The 24970-nt window shown below is 43.3% G+C and overlaps 1 pseudogene; it reads right to left on the bottom strand.

Annotated features, from left to right (window-relative positions):
- Window positions 1-9319: 9319 nt before the first annotated feature.
- LOC118475666 (rRNA N6-adenosine-methyltransferase METTL5-like) lies at window positions 9320-14978 on the bottom strand (annotated as a pseudogene).
- Window positions 14979-24970: the final 9992 nt, after the last annotated feature.

Below are 24970 nucleotides of genomic sequence, written 5' to 3'. Positions count from 1 at the left end.
GTACCATCCGTAGGGGATGAGGACTACGACACGGACGAAGTGGCCCAAATCGAGCACTTCAACTCCCAAGCCACAACCATTCTCCTTGCCTCTTTAAGCAAGGAGGAATACAACAAAATACAAGGGTTGAAGAACGCCAAGGAGATTTGGGACCTACTCAAGACGGCGCATGAGGGTGATGAACTCACCAAGATCACCAAGCGGGAAACGATCGAGGGGGAGCTCGGTCGCTTCCGTCTTCGCCAAGGGGAGGAGCCACAAGACATGTACAACCGGCTCAAGACCTTGGTGAACCAAGTGCGCAACCTCGGGAGCACAAAATGGGATGACCACGAAGTGGTTAAGGTTATTCTGAGAGCCCTTATTTTCCTTAACCCTACTCAAGTACAATTAATTCGTGGCAATCCTAGATATACACAAATGACCCCCGAGGAAGTCATCGGGAATTTTGTTAGTTTTGAATGCATGATTAAGGGCTCCAAGAAGATCAACGAGCTTGATGAGCCTTCCACATCCGAGGCGCAACCCGTGGCCTTCAAGGCAACGGAGGAGAAGAAGGAGGAGTCTACACCAAGTAGACAACCAATTGACGCCTCCAAGCTCGACAACGAGGAGATGGCCCTAATCATCAAAAGCTTCCGGCAAATCCTCAAGCAACGGAAGGGGAAGGACTACAAATCTCGTTCCAAGAAGGTTTGCTACAAATGTGGTAAGCCCGGTCACTTTATTGCTAAATGTCCATTATCAAGTGACAGTGACAGGGACAACGACAAGAGGGGCAAAAGGAAGGAGAAGAAGAAGTACTACAAGAAGAAGGGCGGCGATGCCCATGTTTGTCGGGAGTGGGACTCCGACGAAAGCTCAAGCGACTCCTCCGACGACGAGGACGCCGCCAACATCGCCGTCACCAAAGGCCTCCTCTTCCCAACGTCGGCCACAAGTGCCTCATGGCCAAGGACGGCAAAAAGAAGGTAAAATCAAAGTCCTCCACTAAATATGAAACATCTAGTGATGAGGATGATAAAAATGAGGAGGATAACTTGCGTATTCTTTTTGCCAACCTTAACATGGAACAAAAAGAAAAATTAAATGAGCTAATTAGTGCTATCCATGAAAAGGACGATCTCTTGGACTCCCAAGAGGACTTCCTAATCAAGGAAAACAAGAAACATGTTAAGGTTAAAAATGCTTATGCTCTAGAAAGAGAAAAATGTGAAAAATTATCTAGTGAGCTAAGCACTTGCCATGAGATTTTAGACAACCTTAGAAATGAAAATGCTAATTTGTTGGCTAAGGTTGATTCTCATGTTTGCATTGATCCTAGAAATGATGATGTTGACTTGCTTGCTAGGATTGATGAATTGAATGCTTCCATCGCTAGCCTTAGAAATGAGAATGAGAAATTAATTGCTAAGGCTAAGGATTTTGATATTTGCAATGCTACTATTTCCGACCTTAGAACTAAAAATGATATGTTGCATGCTAAGGTTGTTGAACTAAAATCTTGCAAACCCTCTACATCTAATGTTGAGCATATTTCCATTTGTATTAGATGTAGAGATATTAATGTTGATGCTATCCATGATCACCTAGCCTTAATTAAAAAACAAAATGATCACATAGCTCAACTAAATGCTAAGATTAGAGAGCATGACTTAGAAAATGAAAAATTTAAATTGGCTAGAAGCATGCTCTATAATGGGAGACGCCCTGGCATCAAGGATGGCATTGGCTTCCAAAGGGGAGACAATGTCAAACTTAATGCCCCACCTAAAAATTTGTCTAACTTTGTTAAGGGCAAGGCTCCCATGCCTCAGGATAACGAGGGTTACATTTTGTACCCTGCCGGTTATCCCGAGAGCAAAATCAGGAGAATTCACTCTAGGAAGTCTCACTCTGGCCCTAACCATGCTTTTATGTATAAGGGTGAGACATCTAGCTCTAGGCAACCAACCCGTGCCAAACTGCCTAGAAAGAAAACTCCTAATGCATCAAATGATCATGCCATTTCATTTAAAACTTTTGATGCATCTTATGTGCTTACTAGCAAATCCGGCAAAGTAGTTGCCAAATTTGTTGGGGGCAAACACAAGGGCTCCAAGACTTGTGTTTGGGTACCCAAAGTTCTTGTATCTAATGCCAAAGGACCCAAAACAGTTTGGGTACCTAAAGTCAAGAACTAAATTTGTTTTGTAGGTTTATGCATCCGGGGGCTCAAGTTGGATACTCGACAGCGGGTGCACAAACCACATGACCGGGGAGAAAAAGGATGTTCTCCTCATATGAGAAAAACAAAGATCCCCAACGAGCTATCACATTTGGGGATGGAAATCAAGGGTTGGTCAAAGGTTTGGGTAAAATTGCTATTTCACCTGACCATTTCCATTTCCAATGTTTTTCTTGTTGATTCATTAGATTACAACCTGCTTTCTGTTTCCCAATTATGTCAAATGGGCTACAACTGTCTTTTTACTGATATAGGTGTCACTGTCTTTAGAAGAAGTGATGATTCAATAGCATTTAAGGGTGTGTTAGAGGGTCAGCTATACTTAGTAGATTTTGATAGAGCTGAGCTCGACACATGTTTAATTGCTAAGACTAACATGGGTTGGCTCTGGCACCGCCGACTAGCCCATGTTGGGATGAAGAATCTTCATAAGCTTCTAAAGGGAGAGCACATTTTAGGACTAACCAATGTTCATTTTGAGAAAGACAGGATTTGTAGCGCATGCCAAGCAGGGAAGCAAGTTGGCACTCATCATCCACACAAGAACATAATGACGACTGACAGGCCACTGGAGCTCCTACACATGGATCTATTCGGCCCGATCGCTTACATAAGCATCGGCGGGAGTAAGTACTGTCTAGTTATTGTGGATGATTATTCTCGCTTCACTTGGGTATTCTTTTTACAGGAAAAATCTCAAACCCAAGAAACCTTAAGGGGATTCTTGAGACGAGCTCAAAATGAGTTCGGCTTAAGGATCAAGAAAATAAGAAGCGACAATGGGACGGAGTTCAAGAACTCTCAAATTGAAAGCTTCCTTGAGGAGGAGGGCATCAAGCATGAGTTCTCTTCTCCCTACACGCCACAACAAACGGTGTAGTGGAGAGGAAGAATCGAACTCTATTGGACATGGCAAGAACCATGCTTGATGAGTACAAGACACCGGACCGGTTTTGGGCCGAAGCGGTCAACACCGCCTGCTACGCCATCAACCGGTTATATCTTCACCGAATCCTCAAGAAGACATCATATGAACTCCTAACCGGTAAAAAGCCCAACATTTCGTATTTTAGAGTTTTTGGTAGCAAATGCTTCATTCTTATTAAAAGAGGTAGAAAATCTAAATTTGCTCCTAAAACTGTAGAAGGCTTTTTACTTGGCTATGATTCAAACACAAGGGCATATAGGGTCTTTAACAAGTCCACTGGACTAGTTGAAGTCTCTTGTGACGTTGTGTTTGATGAAACTAACGGCTCTCAAGTAGAGCAAGTTGATCTTGATGAGATAGGTGAAGAAGAGGCTCCATGCATCGCGCTAAGGAACATGTCCATTGGGGATGTGTGTCCTAAGGAATCCGAAAAGCCTCCAAATGCACAAGATCAACCATCCTCCTCAATGCAAGCATCTCCACCAACTCAAAATGAGGATGAAGCTCGAGTTGATGAAGTAGAAGATCAAGCAAATGAGCCACCTCAAGATGATGGCATTGATCAAGGGGGAGATGCAAATGAGGAAGACAAGGAGGAAGAAGAGCAAAGGCCACCACACCCAAGAGTCCACCAAGCAATCCAACGAGATCACCCAGTCGACACCATCCTTGGCGATATTCATAAGGGGGTAACCACTAGATCTCGTGTTGCTCATTTTTGTGAACATTACTCTTTTGTTTCCTCTATTGAGCCACACAGGGTAGAGGAAGCACTTCAAGATTCGGATTGGGTGGTGGCAATGCAAGAGGAGCTCAACAATTTCACGAGGAACGAGGTATGGCATTTAGTTCCACGTCCTAACCAAAATGTTGTAGGAACCAAATGGGTCTTCCGCAACAAGCAAGATGAGCATGGTGTGGTGACAAGGAACAAAGCTCGACTCGTGGCCAAAGGGTATTCACAAGTCGAAGGTTTGGATTTTGGTGAAACCTATGCACCCGTAGCTAGGCTTGAGTCAATTCGCATATTATTGGCCTATGCTACTTACCATGGCTTTAAGCTCTATCAAATGGACGTGAAAAGTGCCTTCCTCAACGGACCAATCAAGGAAGAGGTCTATGTTGAGCAACCTCCCGGCTTTGAAGACAGTGAGTATCCTAATCATGTCTATAGGCTCTCTAAGGCGCTTTATGGGCTCAAGCAAGCCCCAAGAGCATGGTATGAATGCCTAAGAGATTCCTTATTGCTAATGGCTTCAAAGTTGGCAAGGCCGATCCTACACTCTTTACTAAAACTCTTGAAAATGACTTGTTTGTATGCCAAATTTATGTTGATGATATTATATTTGGGTCTACTAACGAGTCTACATGTGAAGAGTTTAGTAGGATCATGACACAGAAATTCGAGATGTCGATGATGGGGGAGTTGAAGTATTTTCTAGGATTCCAAGTCAAGCAACTCCAAGAGGGCACCTTCATTAGCCAAACGAAGTACATTCAAGACATTCTTGCTAAGTTTGGGATGAAGGATGCCAAACCCATCAAGACACCCATGGGAACTAATGGGCATCTCGACCTCGACACGGGAGGTAAGTCCGTGGATCAAAAGGTATACCGGTCAATGATTGGTTCATTGCTTTATTTATGTGCATCTCGACCGGACATTATGCTTTCCGTTTGCATGTGTGCAAGATTCCAATCCGACCCTAAGGAATCACACCTTACGGCCGTAAAACGAATCTTGAGATATTTGGCTTATACTCCTAAGTTTGGGCTTTGGTATCCTAGGGGATCCACATTTGATTTGATTGGATATTCGGATGCCGATTGGGCGGGGTGTAAAATCAATAGGAAGAGCACATCAGGGACTTGCCAGTTCTTGGGAAGATCCTTGGTGTCTTGGGCTTCAAAGAAGCAAAATTCGGTTGCTCTTTCCACCGCCGAAGCCGAGTACATTGCCGCAGGTCATTGTTGCGCGCAATTGCTTTGGATGAGGCAAACCCTGCGGGACTACGGTTACAAATTAACCAAAGTCCCTTTACTATGTGATAATGAGAGTGCAATCAAAATGGCCGACAATCCCGTCGAGCATAGCCGCACTAAGCACATAGCCATTCGGGTATCATTTTCTTAGGGATCACCAACAAAAGGGAGATATCGAGATTTCATACATTAATACTAAAGATCAATTAGCCGATATCTTTACCAAGCCTCTTGATGAACAATCTTTTAACAAACTTAGGCATGAGCTAAATATTCTTGATTCTAGGAATTTCTTTTGTTAACTTGCACCCATAGCTCATTTGTATACCTTTGATCGTATCTCTTTCATATGCTATGACTAATGTGTTTTCAAGTCCATTTCAAACCAAGTCATAGGTGTATTGAAAGGGAATTAGAGTCTTCGGCGAAGACAAAGGCTTCCACTACGTAACTCATCCTTCGCCGTCGCTCCAAGCAACTCTCCATTCTAGGGGAAGAAATCATGAGCACCAAGCAAAAGGACTTCGTCTTTGGTATAATCTTAACTCATTTATTTATGACCCAAGGGGAAGGAAACACTTCGAGGGCTCTAATGCTTCCGTTTTTGGCGATTCATGCCAAAGGGGGAGAAAGTAAGAGCCCAAAGCAAAAGGACCGCACCACCACCAATTTCAAAAACTTAAGTGTTGAATATTTTTCAATTGATATCCTATTGTGTTCAAAAGGGGGAGAAAGTAGTATTTCAAAATGACATATCAAAAACCCTCTTGAACACTAAGAGGAGGATCTCATTTAGGGGGAGTTTTGTTTAGTTAAAGGAAAAGCATTTGAAACAGGGGGAGAAAATTTCAAATCTTGAAAATGCTTCTCAAAATCTTATTCAATTTGCCTTTGACTATTTGCAAAAGAACTTTGAAAAGGATTTACAAAAGAGTTTGCAAAAACAAAACATGTGGTGCAAGCGTGGTCCAAAATGTTATATAAGAAAGAAACAATCCATGCATATCTTGCAAGTATTTATATTGGCTAAATTCCAAGCAACCTTTGCACTTATATTATGCAAACTAGTTCAATTATGCACTTCCATATTTGCTTTGGTTTGTGTTGGCATCAATCACCAAAAAGGGGGAGATTGAAAGGGAATTAGGCTTACACCTAGTTCCTAAATAGTTTTGGTGGTTGAATCGCCCAACACAAACAATTGGACTAACTAGTTTGCTCTAGATTATATGTTTTACAGGTGCCAAAAGTTCATCTATAACTATGCTAAATCGACTGTCCGGAATACCGTAGATTATTCCGGACAGGAGAAGCTTTTTGGAAAAACAGGCCAAGCGCGGACCGTCCGGGCCCTTGCGGCGGACCGTCCGCAACACTAGAATGACTCTCGGACAGAACCAATGCAAAAATACAAGTTTCCATTACGGACTGTCCGAAGGAAAAGCAAAAGACCGTCCGAGCCCTCGCGCGGACCGTCCGGCCTTAGGCGCGGACCGTCCGGTCGGTAAGAAACCGAAAAACCCGAAGGTAACGGGTTCGGAGAAATGAATTATAGGGGGCCTCGCGGACCGTCCGGGTGTGCACGACCGGACCGTCCGCGACTGGCTCTGTCTGACATCTGACGACGCATTAAATGCAATATAGCCGTTGATATAGCCGTTACTGCTGACCGTTGCATTTTCAGCCGTTGATCTACAGGGGCGGACCGTCCGCACCAGGAGGGCGGACCGTCCGCGCTCGGCAGAATGGCCCAACGGCTAGGAAGTGGTTGGTGGCTATAAATACAACCCCAACCACCTCCATTCACTTCATCCAAGCATTCCAACCTTCAACATTCAATACAAGAGCTAGCACTCCATTCCAAGACACATTCAAAGCCTCCACCTCTCCAAGTTTCACAATTGAGAAAAGAGATCATTAGTGATTAGTGACTTGAGAGAGGAAGTGATCCGTGTGTTACTTGTCGCTCTTGTTGCTTGGCTTTTTAATCGTGCTTTCTTGATTCCTTCATTGCGATCAAACTCACTTGTAATTGAGGCAAGAGACACCAAACTTGTGGTGGTCCTTGTGGGAACTTTGTGTTCCAAGTGATTAAGAAAAGAAAGCTCACTCGATCCGTGGATCGTTTGAGAGAGGGAAGGGTTGAAAGAGACCCGGCCTTTGTGGCCTCCTCAACGGGGAGTAGGTTTGCAAGAACCGAACCTCGGTTAAAACAAATCTTCGTGTCTCACTTGCTTATTCGCTTGGGATTTGTTTTGCGCCCTCTCTCCCGGACTCGTTTCTTTATTACTAACGCTAACCCGGCTTGTAGTTGTGTTTATATTTGTAAATTTCAGTTTCGCCCTATTCACCCCCCCCCTCTAGGCGACTTTCAGAAGCACTCACGAGTCACGAACATGTAGTCCAATTGTTAGTACAACTAGGAGAACTGGTCGACAAATAAGCTTTTTGTGTTCTCTTATTTTCAATATCTCTTATTGGCACTGCATTCACTTGGTATGCTGCCATCACTACCGGAATCGTGTTTTTTGCCGAATGTCAAAAACTGTTTCATTTGAATTAATTTACTGCTCTAAAATATGATTTTTAAAATTGTCTTTGCCTAGTGTTGGGAAAAAACACTCGACAAAGAGCTCTTTGCCGAGTGTTGTATTTGTGACACTCGGCAAAGAGCCCTTTGACGAGTGTCTTTTTTGTTCTTTGCCGAGTGTCAAAAACTGTTTCATTTGAATTAATTTACTGCTCTAAAATGTGATTTTTAAATTGTCTTTGTCTAGTGTTGGGAAAAAAAACACTCGGCAAAGAGCTTCTTCACCGAGTGTTTTCTTTTACCGAGGGTTTTTTGCGTGGCACTCGGCAAAGAGCTTCTTTGCCGAGTGCCCGAAAAAAAACACTCGGCAAAGAATATGGCACTCGGCAAGAGCCAAATTCCGATAGTGCATGTCCCCTTACTCGATTAGTTCCTAGGATGATCTAGAGCATAAGTTTCCTAAACACTTTTTCTCCAAGGATTACGTGTTAGATTTAGTTGGTCTGGCATCACTTTGGCTAGGGGTCAATGAATCGTTAAAGATTGTTTCTAAAGGTTTAGAGATACTAAAAATCGATGTTTTTAGATCCATGTCACAGATAAGCAGTTAGCAAAGTTAGCTTTCAATGGGTTGTGTCCATACTTAAAAGAAAAATTAGGTAGCACCCAGTTCTTTTTGCTAGCTTAGTTACATCATCGGGCTTTGGCTTATGAAAGCCGAAGCATAGAAATTCAAGAGCCATCTCATCATAATGCGTGTCATGACAGTAGTAGCTCAAATGATGAGCCAAAAGAGGTATATGTTGACGAACTTGTTTGGTCAGCTAAGGACAAAACTTCCCACTTGCTCTTCCGTGCAGTCAGTTCAAAAGAATCAACAAAGAGAAGTTAAGTTCACATTCAATGTTGCTAAGTGTGACAAGATATTTGATAAATTATTTAGAGCGGCAACATTAAATTGTCCCACACAATTCCTCTAACAGATGAATTGAAAAGGCGTGCTTACTGTAAATTGCATAACTCCTTTTTTTTCATGCCACGATTGCAATGTTTTCTGTCGTTGGATACAATCGACAATAAATGAAGGTCGATTGATATTTGAAGATGTGTAAATTGATAGATAGTTGTTCCCTGCCAATACATTTGAGATGAACGACAAGAAAGGCCTAGTTCGACAGGAATATGGGAGCCTACTCCCTAATCCATGGAACATCTGGAACCTCCAAAAAAATTTACCCATAGGATTATTTATAAAAGTCAACATATCAGGATCCGCTCCTAACCATGTGGGCCAGGCCCCCCACCTATGTATAAATATCCTAAGGGTTTCTATCTCAATATCTATAGCAAGTGTTATATGTTAATTCATATATGTTGTTTCTATTTTCTAGCTGCTATGGCGTGGATTGTGGAGTCTACTTCAAAGAACTGTGAGCTGAAGTTTGATCTTCAACAACTTTAAAACGATATCTTCCTGATGCTATTTTTCTATTAAGTAGTGATGTATTACGTTCAACTATGGTTGTGTCTCAGTGAAGACTTGTGTCCTTGTTAATTCTGAACTTATTCACAATTCGGGGGGGTCTCTCTCGGCCGGTCATGGGCTCCTCACCCCGGCCTGCCACGCCCTTTGTTGTGCGGCGCCACTGACTGATCACCAAATTAATTGTAAATATTATTCTGTAGCGTTAGCACAGGCAATAGAGCACAATACATACAAAGCATTCATTGTGCACACTACTGGGAGCATCATCTGTGCCCACAAAACTCTACACAGTTCGTCAAATTCTGAGCTACCCTTACTGGGCACCAAGAAGACGATAAGCACAGCAAGCGTGACGCTTGGGATCTCTTCGATCAAGTCCAGCCTTTTGAGACACATATCCATTTGATCATTTTCCATTCATGTTCAGTTCCATTCCATCACCTGTGCCCCTCGGCCCATAGCGAGCGCGCTAGCTGCGGCGTTGGGCGTTAGGAACAAAGCGCCACAGATCGACTGCAATGTCGATCTCTTTTTTCTTGTGCAACTTGTACGTCCGCGGTAGATTGTAACGCAGCTGCAAAAAAAAATTTAGGAAATAAAGTGAGGAGAGGGTAGATTAAAAAACAACCAGCAAAACTAGGGGGATCTAGGGCAAATGATCCCACGAGCAGAAGACAAGTTGCTTTCTTTGGGAGCTCTCTCTGCCATGTTAGGAATGTGGAACAAGGCACTGAAATGCATCCCTGGTAGCAAGGAAAAGCGACTGGTGTTTATATACTTATTATACCTCGCATAGAACCTCCGCACTGATGGCATTGAAGCCACGCAAGGCTGCCTTCTTGATATGCTGACAGTTCCGAAAATGAATACAAATGTGAACAATCAAAGTAAAAAAAAAAAAAGTGAAATGCACGAGGAAAGAAAAATAAACGAAGATTTGGCATTGCCAGGATATCTCGCGAGTTATATATTCGGACTTGTTTCTGTGAAAGAACTTACTTCTCTAGTGGAAGTCTTGTGTAGAGAATAGACAGCTTGAGAAGCAACCTGTCAGTAGCAAATGGCACTTAAATGTCAAATATCATCTTCCAAGGAAACTGCTAGTCGCAAAACAAGCACCGGTTCTGACCTGCAAGGCCATAGAGAGGAACTCCATGTCTGCTCCATTCCTTCGTGTACCAAAGGGAGGATTCATGACAACAGTATCAACATGGACGCCTGCACTAAATTGGCTTTCTATTCAGCCACAAGGTAAAGTTCAATTAGGGGAAGAAGAATGCTTTTAGAAGTGTTCCATTTGCTCTGTGTGACGCTGTTTCATCAACTTTATTGGCCTGGCCATTGCTGTGACAGTAATGGTGCACAAGTATAAATCACTACTTCACTAGTAACTGGCGTTCAATTTTTGCACTAGTGATCAATCTGCAGGAAGTTCAGCGAGGACACTGAAACTATGACTGAAAGTGAGTTTCTAGACACGAACTACCTATTACATTTACAAATAATGTTGGGAAAAGTTCTAGAGATTCAATAACCAAAAAAAGAAAAACACTGGGGGAGCCATGCGACCGCTAGGCTCTCCTGCCCGTCTGCTCGGTTCCCCCGCCCATCCACTCGGCTCCCCCGCTAGTCCGCTCGTATTTCCCGCCCGCCCCCTTGTTTCTCGCTCAGGTGCCTCCTCCTCCGTCCCACCCTCGCCGGCGATCTTCACGATCCCGGCGCCCTCCTCTGTGTCGCCCTCGCCGGTGATCCTCACGGTCCCAGCGTCCTCGGCCGCTGCGACAGAGCCATCCCTCAGCTCCGTTGAGCCTGGCTCTCTCCCTGAGGCACCTCGTTCCACCTCCTTGTCTCCTCGTGGCATTCTTCACCGGTCGGTGGGTCATTCAAAGGTTGAACGGTGGCAGGAGGCTAGTCCGCGTTCGATCGGGAATTGCAGCATCGATAGCCGATCGGTTAAGCATCATGCTGGTCCTAAGTCCTTCCTAGATAGGCTTGCGAAATTTTGTGCTTCTGGAGATTACTCAGCTAGCTCCGTGTACAGGGCTCTTTTTCAGGGGTCAATTGGGTTTGAGCCAGCAGAGAAGGTGTGGAAATCTTGGGCTCCCCGGAAATGCAAATTCTTATCTGGCTTGTGGAGCATGATAGATGCTGGACTGCTGATAGGCTTGCGAAACGCAGACTGGATCACCCTGATCGTTGTCCGCTTTGTGATCAAGATGATGAGTCCATTAATCATTTATTGATCTCCAGTGTGTTTTTCTAGACAGTTCTGGTTTCAACTTCTAATGATTGGAGGGCTGCAGTTGTTGTGTGCGACGATTGATGTTTGTTTTGAGAATTGGTGGCGAATCTGCTCTTACAAGGTGGCTAATCATTTGAAGAAGGGTTTCAATTCGCTGGTTATCCTAGGTGCTTGGACTATTTGGAAGCATAGAAAACAAGTGTGTTTTTGATAATTGTAATCCTAGTTTAGCTGCTGCTCTTCGGGCGGCTAGAGAGGAGGCTTTATGTTGGTTTTTGGCTGGTGATAAAGCTCTGTCTGGTCTCTTCCATATAGACGAGCTGCTGGCCTAGCGGTAGGGGGTGTGGTAGGAGTATGCTCTCCCTTGTGTGGTCCGAGTCTGTTTAGCTGCTGCTCTGTCTGGTCTCTTCCATATAGAGAGGAGGCTTTATGTTGGTTTTTGGCTGGTGATAAAGCTCTGTCTGATCTCTTCCATATAGACGAGCTGCTGGCCTAGTGGTAGGGGGTGTGGTAGGAGTATGCTCTCCCTTGTGTGGTCCGAGTCTGTTCTCATGGTCTCACCTATTCCCGGTATTCTTTCAGGAATTGTTTTGTATTATGGGGGACCTTTCCCCTATTCTCTTTCTTCTTAATACAAAAATGCGCAGTTCTCCTGCGTATTCCAGAAAAAAGAATATGTTAGCACATAAGAACAATACCTTTCAGATTTAAGTTCTTTATGTCAGACCAAACTAAATCGATGTCCAGCTGCAAAATCAAAAAATAATAAAAAATACATGTCATTCACAAGTTTGAGAAAATAAAGTTAGGTACAAATGGTCATTTAAATTTTAGCAAGAGTCACCAAATATTACTTTCAGCTCTGCTTTATGAACATGTGTTTTAACATGACCATGGGATTTTTATGTTTCATGCAAGAACATCAGAGAAGCCAATAAAGCGAAATTATAATTGCTTAGGTGCACCCAATTTAACAACAAAGAAGCACTGTTCTGTTATGACAAGATTTAGGTGGCCCCATGCCTCCACCATCGGACAACTAATTTCTACAAGCGCAAACATAAGTTTTGTCAACCATCGACAAACTGCATTCACTAATGCCATGGCTATATGGCGCAACTGGGTGTACCCAATGATCCAGCTTTCATCTGATTTTAACTTTATTAGTTGCAATTATCAACTACCACTGGCTTCAGATTATATGATGTTGTTATCTGGAAGGAAGACTTCAATATATAGAATAACTCAAACATGGCCTCTGAACTCAGCTTACAAGACTACATGCTGATTTTGAACAAAGGTGGACAGGCTGCAAACATGTAAATATGTGCAATCGGCCCCTCACAGGATGACAACATAGAATCCATACATCTATGTTTTACATGACAACAGAACTTCCAAATTGAAGAATATCTAATTTTACCTATCACCAGTTGGTAGGTAAAAATTTATCCAACATACTACTACCAAGAAATAACAACTAAGCTGGTAGCTTTGCTTGAAAAACACACTAATAGGTGATTTAGTATTGCAGTTATCCACAACTTTCAGCAAGCCTTGACAGGAAGGTGCAGGTTAGCATTTTGCACCACATATATGTGAGAATATTGTCTATAAATCTAAAATATTATACAGAGTTTGGTATTGATACAAGTCAGAACCATTAACAGGTTAAAACACAAGCGGGGAAATAAAGTGAAGGGTTCTCCAATTCAGAGTAAAGGAATAGTTAAAGTGGAAAACTGAAAAACAAAAACATTGTCATACCTCCAGATCAGCAGCATTTTCTTGAGCAAGTTCAAGTGATAGTCGGGTCAATATCAATACCAAGAACATGTCTGTGAATCACAACCATAGCAATTCACATTATAAATGGATGATAAGGAAACTAGCCACCAAACTGGTGATACCCATTAATTTATGGTTACATATATATCAATGAGCATTTAAAAGAATTACGCACTATCTAAAATCATTTTATGACATGGAATTCTACTCTTTATTTTAGCTTCACCTGCAAGACATGTGTACAATTACTATGTTTGTTACCTTTTTTGTTTCCTAAAACTCATTTGGAGCTTGTTCTGTTCTTTATATAAATTTATAATAGGGGTCAGCCCCTCCTGATTCCCTAAAAAATACTAACAAAAAAGAATAGACACAATCTACCAGGACACAATTGCAGAGGAAGCCACTTTTTGTTAGATCAATCAGCAAACAAACTGTGCAAAATTACAAACATAAGCACTAAACAGGAAGTTTTTTTGTTTTAAAATATTGAAGTAGACATTACGCAATAGAGGGATTGTCACAGGAAAGAACATGGTTACTTAAAACTACCAAGTTAAACATACTCACTCAGCATCCAGTAAAGCACTCGCCACAGCCAGAGTGCCACAGCCACAGCCGAAGTCAGCTACCACTTTGCCAGTTATGTCATTGAAACTATTCTCTGCCTGATTATTTATCAAATCAACATGAATATGATAAAGCTAAGTGAACATCAAATCGTAATAGTAGAATTTTAATATCTGATTGCCACTTGCACCAGACCGACACCACCATCAAGATCGAATAATCTACTCAAACTGGCTATCCACTCAAAGCTTCTGTATACACTTTAACGAGACTAACAGCCCAAGCAAAACATGACCATGTTGAGTTATAGGTTGAAACAGGCCAATAAGAATTGGAATATTCCCAACCCAAGTTTAGGCTTCAATGGAAGTCTCAAAATGTTCCATTGATGAACCTTTCATGCCATGGTGAAAATTATAGGTGTTCTGTTTTGCCAAAGCTGAGATCAAAAGGGACAAATACATGCATAGACAAGGTCACAAGATTCTTTTTTTTTTCTCTGTGACAGGGCACTGAAGCAGTTAATTTCTTGGAACAAAGCCACCCAACTCCAGCCGTTAGACTACTGTTTAAATCAGCTCAGTTAATTCAGAATCAAAGCTGCACTTTGCGGCACCCAATTCCATAGCCCCACTACTCACGAGAAAGCCCGGCGCCGCTTCCCCAAGACTATCCCAACAAAAGAAAGATACTCCTACATAGGCATAGCATCCTGAAACAAAGCGGGAAAGGATCGGAATCGTAGCAGGACGTGAGTGCCAGCACTAACCATGTAGAGCATCCGCGACGCGATGTGAGGGCCCGTCGCATACTGCTCCAGCTCCAGCTACACCCCACAACGCCATCTCGTTGTAAAAAAACACGCCATTGTGGCAAAAAGTCAGATACTCCTCCGCTTTTCCCCCTCCCTTTTGTCGGGGTTGGGCGAGGCGAAATCGAGCAGGGTACGAGAAAGGAAGAAAGAAAGGCCACCCAAGAGGTGGGGGCGGTGGCGGTGGCGCAGTCAGCAGTACCTTGGGGTCGGAGAACTGGGTCAGGCCACCCAAGAGGCCCTCCAGCTGCTTCAGCTTCATCTCCTCCCCCTGCCGTCGCCGTCGCCTTTGTGGGTGCAGACGAAGCGCACGACGGAAGCCGTGGAATGGAGGTGCAGCTGCTGCTGCTGCTGACGGCGAGGCGAGACGCTGGCGCCCCCGACTCCGAGTCTCCGATGGGGCTCAGAGTTATAGGGCCGAGTCATCGGACTGGGCCTTGGCCAGAGTCATCGGACTGGGCCTTGGCCGCACGAGAAATGGGATGTTCTGTTAAATCATCTCTAATAACGTGACCTATAACTATAAAAATGTAATGTAACTTATAAATAAGTATATTTTATATAATTTAGGGTACCAATAAAATAGCGTTAAATCTATATTATAAGATAGTCCACTATGATGTAGTATATTTAAGACAATTAATAAGGTGCTCTATAATTGTTTAAACCAAATTTTATGAAATGGGGCATTGTTGGAGTAGTTTTTTCTACGTAAAACCTCATATTTTAGTTTGAGACACCACTTTAAGGCATTGTTGTAGATGCTCTTAGCGGACTAAAACCGATCCATAGTCTTATAACTCTTTAAAACCTACGGTAACGACGATATAATTTTCCCGCTTAAACTTTAAGGACGGAACATCTTATTTTTGTATGCCTACATATGGTCTGGACATTCGGGTTATCCAAAAAATTCGAGTCAGGTAATTTTGGGTAATTGAAAATTCGGATATTAAAAATTGCTATCCGATTCTTACCCTAAAAAATATTGCCCGAAATTTCGGTACCTAATAATTCGGGTTCGGATTCTAATTTTACCCGATATACTCAAAATTGGTAAACCAACCATTTCCAAAGAATAATAGTAGCATTTAAAGCATTAAACAATTATTTTTTAAATTACACCATGCCTTTATATTAATTAAGAACAAACCAAATAATAAGTTAGCATAAATCTATATTAATTTGTTTCAAAAATATATATATTGCACTAAACTACTTCATGTCCTTATATTTTGGGTAATATTTGAGATATTTCGGGTAATTCGGTTAGTTCGGGTACCGAGTAACATTACTCGAACTACCCAAACTAAATTCTAGTTTCTAGAATTGTTATCTGGAATTGTGATTGGGTAATTTGGATTCGGGGTAGTTCGGATCCAAATTTGGATAGTTCGGGTTTGGGATTTGGATATCGAGTATCTTGCTTACCCCTACTCTACTACTAATTAAAAATGGTTTGCTTAAGTGGTTTCACTCAAGTGCTTTTGAGATATATCATTATGCTCATGATTAATTGGGTTTTGGGATACACTTATAATTAGTAAATTAGGTGTTGTTAATAAAATATTGTCTAACTAAAATGCTTACCGCGTAAACCATAGCCTACCTTGTTAACCTTGCATAATTACTCCCATTTGCTGAGCCTCCACCGTAAGTGAGCTCACCCCTTGCTAATTTTTTTTATTAGAAGGTGATGAGGAAGACTTAGACGAAGATCTTGATCAGTACTGAGTCTAGGGACGCTCTGTCATCTTCCTATGGGAGATCATCCATGCTATTTCTGTTGTACTTTGATTATGATATTGTTTAAGACTCTTAAGTCTGGATGATGTAATAAAGTTATTATATGTAGCATCCCAAAAATTCAAATCCTGAAATTTTTCTCAAACTCGCTCTAAATTCAAAATGAATTTCAAATTTCATTTCAAAATGTTTGTTTGCGAGTTGATATCAACAAATAAAGTATAGTGGTCTATATTCTCTCTAAAATTCTCCTCAAAATATCCTACAAATATTTCTCCAGTGATCCCCTCAAATTGTTTACAGAAATACTGCCCAGATATTTCCCGAGTAATCCCCTTCAAGTTCTTTCTAGAAATACTGTCCAAATATTCCACCAATTTATCTCCAAGTATTTTTCCTCTTGAGAAATACCTTCGGAATCATTTTTCAAGTCCCTACAAATATTTTCTTCATAACTTTCCTCATGCTCATACGTATACGTATGCCTCCAGTGTCATACGGTGAGCTCTACAAGCTAATCTCACTTATACAAGACAAATCCATGCTAATCTCCCACTAATCCTCTCATCCTCCTACTAATCCTCTCATCCCTCCCCCTAATCCCCCCACCATGGCTATAAATAGAGGGGCAAGGGCCTCCTCTCATCCCACCCCAAGCCATTTCATGGCAACTCTCTTCTCCCCCACACACCCACTCCATGTTCCACACAAGCACACACTAGCACAAGGATCGTTCGATCGTTCTTCGATCGTTCGTCCCCTGTTCTTAGTTTGTTCGTTCGTTCGTCCGATCGTTCGATCGTTCGTCCGATCGTTCATGGTTCGTTCGTCCGTTCGTTCGTCCAAATAATCTTTTTCCTACCGTTATGCTGCCGAAATTCCGATCGTTCGTTCGTTCGATCATTCGATCGATCATCGTTCGTTCATAGTTCCTATTCATCGTTCATCGTTCATTCATAGTCCCTATTCATCGTTCTTCCAGATAATCTTTGTCCTGCCGTTATGCTGCCGAAATTTCGATCGTTCGTTCGTCCAATCACTCGATCGTTCGTCTGTTCGTTCATCCAAATAATCTTTGTCCTGCCGTTATGCTGCCGAAATTCCGATCGTTCGTTCGTTCGATCATTCGATCGTTCATCGTTCGTTCATAGTTCCTATTCATCGTTCATCGTTCGTTCATGGTCCCTATTCATCGTTCTTCCAGATAATCTTTGTCCTGCCGTTATGCTGCCGAAATTCCGATCGTTCGTTCGTCCGATCATTCGATCGTTCGTCCGTTTGTTCATAGTTCCTATTCATCGTTCATCGTTCGTTCATACGACTATTCACCATCACTATTTACAGTTACTATTCATCATTACTATTCACCATCGTTACTATTCAGTGTTACTATTCATCATCGTTACTATTCATCATCGTTACTACTCATCGATGATATCTAGTAACTTTTCCGTCATCACTATTCATCGTTACTATTCATCGTTACTATTCATCGATTAGCCGATCACCCAAATTTCAACTACTCATACATCATGCTGTCCAGTCCACCTAAAACCAGCCAAACCCATATTCCAGTCATACGAACTCCGATGACTGTGATTTTCCTTCCAGTAGGGAACTTCCCATCTCGTCACCCATCCCAGGTTTCTCCAAGTTGAGCACGCTTAACTTTGAGATTCCTTCGAACCAGGCTTCCAAACTCAGATTCCAATAATCCTCATTTCTAAATTCTTATCAAACTATTACCTATCCAACCATGTCATCCCTTAAGCATGGTCCATATTCCAGAAAACTCCCAAAATACTCTTGTCCCATATTCTGCCTATAACTCTCCTGTTCATACTAAGTCAGACGATTCATTTGTCACTATTCTCACCAACAATGAACTTCACTGTGCTACACCACATACACCTAGCTATAAATACACCCAGCTACCCTCTCCCTCTCCACACACACTCAACACCCTCAGCCAAGCTAAACACCCCACCCACTCAGTTACTCCGCTCTACCGGCTACACGAATAGTGTCGCTTCGCCTCCAGTCCACCCTCCTGGTAAGCACCTTCGCTCCACCACCAGTAATATCACAACACCACATGACACAGATTCTACTCAAGACTCTACCCATCCATATATCGTTGTTCTGACCACTATACTAAATATTTGTTGGTATACTTGCTGGTTTGTATGTTTGCTTGTTCATGTTGCATAGTTATCGGAGCGTTCGGTGTCGTCTCGTGGAGGCCAGATCCGCAAGTCTACGCTAGGCGATGGAGCACGGCAAGCTCACTGGATCCCTTTGATGCATATATTACCTATGTTTTTCAACCACAACCCTCAGCCTGTTATTTTATGCATGATATGATTTTGAGACAAGTTATTATGGCCACCCAGCCGCTTGCCGCAATCAATCCCTAATATATTTGTTACAAATGATTTGAGAAGGGTGTGAGTTTTCAAAAGAAAATGCTTTTCAAAATGTGTATGATGAAGGGTTTTTCACCGTTATCACCTTGTGAGTGGGATAATCAGGGACTCCCTGGTTTAGGGGAGGGCCTAAGGTGATGGCTCAGCTGGTTTAGGCGTGAGCAGAAGGATTGTCCCCTCGTATAAGGACCGGTTTGTCATCTTTCACTACCTGTACTCATGATAAGTACAACCAATCGAGACTGTGTGGGCAGTCACTCAATCTGAACTCGTACGGTCCAACCTTAGGGTTATGAAGGCTGGGGAGCACCGGGAGGATAAGGAGGGGGAATGTTTTGTCCGGTTTGGACATGGCGGTGGCCTGACTCCTTCCGTATAACCGTTAAGGTTAGGACGTGCGAGGAAAGAAAGAGATTCGGATTCGGGTCTCACTAGCTATGAGATCGCAGAGCCGGACTAGTGGGTAAAGTGTACACCTCTGCGCAGAGTTCAAACCTTTTCGAATAGTCTGTGTCCACAGGAATGGACGAGTCTGGTATGGTATGGCAATTAATGTTTTGTTTTCCAAAAAAGAGATGCTTTTGAAAAGTGGTTTTTAAAAGGTTCGGCGGTTGAGCCGTGAGCTATGGTGGACGGGAAGTCCAGTAGCTGTTTTTGAAAATGAAAACCAGTGGGAACTGCTGAGATACCTGGATGGTTTAGTCCAGGGGATTTTGTTATAATACTGAAAAACTTCCTGCTCCTTTTGGAGAGGATGCACTTTGCAAAAATACAAAATGTTTTTCAAAACAACTCTGCATAAAATATTGCTGTTTCTGCAAAATATCCTGAGCTCCACATATTCCATGCATTATATCTGATTTCCCCATTCCGCGGGTGAAGGTGGGCTGCTGAGTACGTTTGTACTCACTCTTGCTTATTTGTTGTTTTTCAGAAAAAGGAGACCGGGGTAAGAGTTACGACTGTTCCCAACCTTGCCTGTGGCTGTTGAACCGCTGAATTGCTTCACTGCGTATATCGGGCTGCTTCAGGCCCACTCTGATGATATGTCCCGAGTTGTGGACCAACTCTTAAAGTTGTTCGCCACCTTTATAGGTTTGTCTCGTTTAAGCAGATCTGGAATCATCTGATGTATAAATGTGTTTACTAGCCTCCTGGGACTAGTAATTGTATCACATTTGAGTCCCAGATGATCAGGACACTTCAGGTGGTATCGGAGCTGTTAGGTTGGCCGCAGGGACGTAACCCTTAGCCTGATCAAAAGTTTTTGAGTCCAAACTATTTTCTTAAAAAAATCTTGCTCTCATCCCTTCATTTCAAAAATGCTTTCCCCCTTTCCTTCTCTCAGAAGTCAGATGGAGGTTCGCTGCCAAACCAGCTTTTGCCAGAATGAAGATGGTTTCCCCAAGTTGCTGAGAGCATGCACAGTCCGCCTCGGAATCAGGAGCCAGCCAGAGTATGATGGTCGTGAATTCGTCGAGAATGGCACAGAGAAGTGTGTCGTGACTGTATACATTGGATCCAGTCCGCACCATGTGGAATGGAGTGTCACTGCTGTTGGGCACAGATTCAGAGACACCTGCCAAGTCGTCGCTCGCAAGGCATTGAGGGCCCTGTGTCAGATCTATGAAGAAGAAGTGGCCGACACCCCGCTCAGATTCTTTCTGCCCTTTCAGAGAGACCGTCTCGCTTGGATGGCCAGGATGCGTGCATTGGAAGAGCAGCAGCTGCTTGAGGACGACCCCTCAATCGTGTACCTCACTGCATACCTGCTCACCTGGGATGCGCAGTATGATTTCTTGGCTCGGCACCACCGTCAGATGATTGCCCAAGCAGAAGATGCAGAGAAGCTCAACCGTAAGCTCCATGTGGATCTCACCACATCTCAAGCCCGTGCAACTGCCTTGGAGAGTCGTGAAGTCATTGCTGTTGAAGCCCTGAAGCAAGCCAAGGATGAGCACGTCCAGAAGTTGATGGAGGCCTACTTGGTAACCCATAACCAACGTAGAGCCCTGCGGATCCAAGAGCCCGCTCCATCCAACCCAGTTCAACCCATGAGAGCTGAAGATCCCCAGATTCTTGAAGGTCACCCGGTCTCTACTAGAGGAGAAAAGAAGGTTTGGGAACTACCAGAAGGAGCCATAGTCTTGGAAGGAATTCCAGTCTTCCCTCAGACTATGAATAAGCAAGAGCACCCCGAGTCCTCCCAAGATTCCCCGCCAGAGTTGTTTGAGCCCCTCACCATGAAGAAGATTCCAGCACCGTTCCGTGAGATCAAGGAAGAAGCTGCAAGCACCCCGCCAGCACCGCCGCCCTCTGAGGAGCTACAAGAGCCAGTCCCGCTTGAAGAAGAGTTCGACCCCGTCTTGCCATTTCAGTCGCCGCCAGAAGAAGTCATCAACATCAGCTCCCTGTTGACCCATCTAGGAGATGTCTCAGATTGAAGTTGTGAGCCAGCCTTGCCAGAAGAGAAGCTGCCTGGTCTGAAGTTAGTATGCCCAGTCCTCTGCATGCATTGGGTAGTGAAGTTAGTATGCCCGGATCCAGCACCAGAGCCTGCACCAGAGCATCTGCCTGCCCCAGCTTAGGAAGGCAAGCCCCGGTTTTATGCATAACCTGTTCTATATGATATTTTACTACACTTAATGATTGTAGGCTTGTATTGTGCACTTAAGTGTAGGAGTTGATTTAAACCTTATGTTGGGGGCCTTCGGCTTACGAAGGTCCTCAAAAACAGGATTTAACAGTATTTCTGGAGTATAATGTGTGAACAGGTATCTTCGGACTAAAGTCGGAATCGCAGCAGATCAGAATAATACGAAGATTGATACAACGCCGAAGGTGTGAGTAGGAAAGCTTCGGCATGGTGGCAAAAGATGAAACCGACTTAAAGATGAAAAGGCTATTTAGACCTCGATAGATTACTATAGAATTATTATCAAATGTAAAGGGCATAAATGTAATTTTGTATAGGCTGTGTGCTGTGCCTATAAATAGGTGAACAGTACCCCTGTACTGTTCACGCTGATCTGACAATCGCTTTTGCGTCACGCTTGTACTTTCATCTCCTTAAAGCAGAAGGTATCTTTGTAATTCGATGTTATTGCCGTTTCTACATAATAATAATATGCGATTGTCCATGTTATTCTTCATATTCTTTATAATTCATCCTCCATCATTGTATTTATGAAGGTATATCCTTCATAACCTTCGTCCGAAAATCATTATATCCTAAGGGGAATAATGCTTCGAAGGACGAAGGACTTTAACGATTAACATTTTTCTATGTTGCCTTGTTCTTAACTCATAGCATTTGAGAACAAGTCCCCAACATTGGCGCCCACCTCCGGTGAACTCACTTCCACTCTTTGAGTTTTCTGAACACCTTCGGCGATCATAAACCTTCGCTATGGCGCCGAAGAAAGCTTCAGCAACTGGCACTGCAGCTCTCCAACCGCTGGACCACAACCAGGAGACTGTCTCTCTTCGGGAGGCCCGGAGTCAGAAAAGGAAGGGTGTTAGCCCGACACCACCAGAGGATGAGATAGACCAACAAATCAGAGACATGGAGATGCTTCACCAACAGGTGCAGAGGAAGAAGGAAAAGATGGCCAGGCTAGCTGAACTACAAAGGCAGATAGACGAGGCCTCTGAGGAAGTTTGTCATCTTACTCAGGATGAGCAACACCGAAGGCCTCAGCACCAAGACCTTCATCAGGAGGGTTTCCTCAATGAAGATGGCTGGTATGACAATTTCCATCATGGGAATTTTGTTTTTGATGATGCTTCTCCTCTGTCCGCTGAGCTGCAGGCTACACCTTGGCCTCCGTCCTACAAGCCACCTCAGCTTCCCATATTTGATGGTCACTCAGACCCGAAGCAGTTTTTGATGAGCTACGAAGCAACAGTATCTTCGTATGGTGGCAATGCTGCGGTCATGGCCAAATCTTTTGTTATGGCTGTCAGGAGTGTTGCTCAAACCTGGTACTCCTCCCTTCGACCAGGAACCATCACTTCGTGGCAAAAGCTGAAGGACTTGTTGTTAACCAGTTTCCAAGGGTTCCAGACGAAGCCGGTCATGGCTCAAGCTCTATTCCAGTGCACCCAGGATCACGAAGAGTACCTTCAGGCGTACGTCCAGAGGTTCTTGCGTTTGAGGGCACAGGCACCAACAGTGCCCAACAAAATTGTTATTGAAGCCATGATCAAGGGGCTTCGGCCAGGACCGTCAACTCAGTACTTCGCTAGGAAGCCTCCTCAGACTTTGGAGAAGCTGCTCCAAAAGATGGACGAGTACATTCGGGCCGATAATGATTTTCGCCAAAGAAGGGAGGAGGCTTTCAGGTTTTCTGAAATGACCAGGGGCTTCGGAGGGAGGTTCTATCCGAGGCACGTTAGATCAATTCATAACTCTACCCAAAATGATGATAGAGGGAGCCAACAGCAAAGGCCACAATGTTCCTCACAAGCTTCGGGGCAACAGCAAGGCTCCTTCCGACCACCAGCTCCGAGAGGCAGAGGTGCCAGGGGCTTCGGTGGAAGATTTGGCGATCAACCGAGAAGAATCTTTTGCTTATTCTGTGGTGAGAACAAAGGTCATACCACCAGGATGTGCCATGTTACCATCCAGAAGCAAAAGGAAATAGCCGAAGCGACAGCACAACAGACTCAGCCGAAGCAGGTCATGCACACTGCTTCGTATCATTCGCCTTACATCCCAGAGTATGTAGGCAATCACCCTGCAGTTTCTGTTGCTTCGGCGAGTCAACCTCAAGCTTCCTGGCAACAGCCTCCGCCTCCACCACCGCTGCAACAAGGCCAGCAGCCAGAAGGGAGCCAATATGCTCCACACCAAAGGGACTTCAGGGAACAGTCCGAAGCTCGCACAGTTAACAGCACTGTGCCAGAGTCAAAGCACATCTATTGACAAATATCCTACCTTAATAGCAATCTTTTTCGTTCAGTTTTATTTTCTGTGTAATAAAGGACATTGTTTAGGTTTCATGTAAATAATTTCGTTGATTCCCACAAAGAAAATATATTTTCTTCACAGGCTTAAGTTGTTGAAGTTTAAAGATTTGCGCTAACAAAGAGGACCTTCAAATTATCGATAATTCTTCGAAGTAACAAAAAGTCGTTCTAAGGAACGCAGAGTAAGTTTGCCGAAGTCACAAAAAGCCGTTCCAAAGGGAGCGCAGTGTAAGTTTTCTGCTCCAAAGTCGTTCCAAAAGGAATGCAGAGCATACAGCGAAAAGTCAACGCTGATACCGCCTAAGTAAAAGGCGAAGCGCGAAAAGTCAACGCGAATACCGCTGAAAGTAAAAGGCGAAGAAGCTCCTAAGGGAGGCTTACAGCGAAAAATAAACGCTGATTCCGCTGAAGTAAAAGGCGAAGAAGCTCCTAAGGGAGGCTTATAATCAAAAAGATTATGTGATTTATCGCAGGATGTGTCTGTATCTTCGGAATAAACATCATTTTGCATAACATAACATCATCGCATCATTTCGCATAACATAAGCATCATACATCATGCTGCATATAGCACAAAAGGGGGCCATAATATCGACCTTCGAAGAATGTTTCGAAAAAGGGGGAAAATCATGCCAAGTTACAAAGAAATACACTATTGATCTTCGGAAGTGCAACTTCGGAAAATATTTTCACGAAGCTTGGATGTTATTCATCAGAATACTATGGATATTGTTGTGACAAATAGAAATTCTTTTTCACGAAGCATGAAAAGAAGGGAAGGTGTTTTTTCGTCAAAGACTCAAAAACGGTACGTAAGTAAAATTTCATGCATCGTAAGAATTGAGCAGTAAAAACAGGTATATTACATTCAGGGTTACAAAATGTTACACATATTACATTTCAGAAGTTTTTACAATAATGCTTAATCTTCTCTCAAAACTACTTCTGCAGCTTCGTTCAGAAGTCGATCGACAACTTGATCCATGATATCTTCAGCCATCTTTTTAATTTCATCGTCATCTTTAGGCTGAGGGCCCGAAGACGCTTCAGTAGGATCTGAGGGAGGACAGGATACGGCTACATTGCTATTACAGATTGCGGGCGAAGTTTAAAATCAAAAGTTACAACACAATAAAAACCATTAGTTAATACCTATCTGTCCTTCGGACCCTGCGCTTTTCTCAGCAGCTTCGGCTATTTTTCTAGCTTCGTGGATCCCTTTTTCGCTTCTTTGGATAATTTCTCGTGCCATTTCTCGGCCA

Source organism: Zea mays, unplaced genomic scaffold (assembly GCF_902167145.1).
Source record: "Zea mays cultivar B73 unplaced genomic scaffold, Zm-B73-REFERENCE-NAM-5.0 scaffold_545, whole genome shotgun sequence".
In the NCBI taxonomy this organism is placed as follows: Eukaryota; Viridiplantae; Streptophyta; class Magnoliopsida; order Poales; family Poaceae; genus Zea; species Zea mays.
The sequence above is the reverse complement of the archived record's forward strand: the minus strand, read 5'-3'. Positions and strand labels throughout refer to the sequence as shown.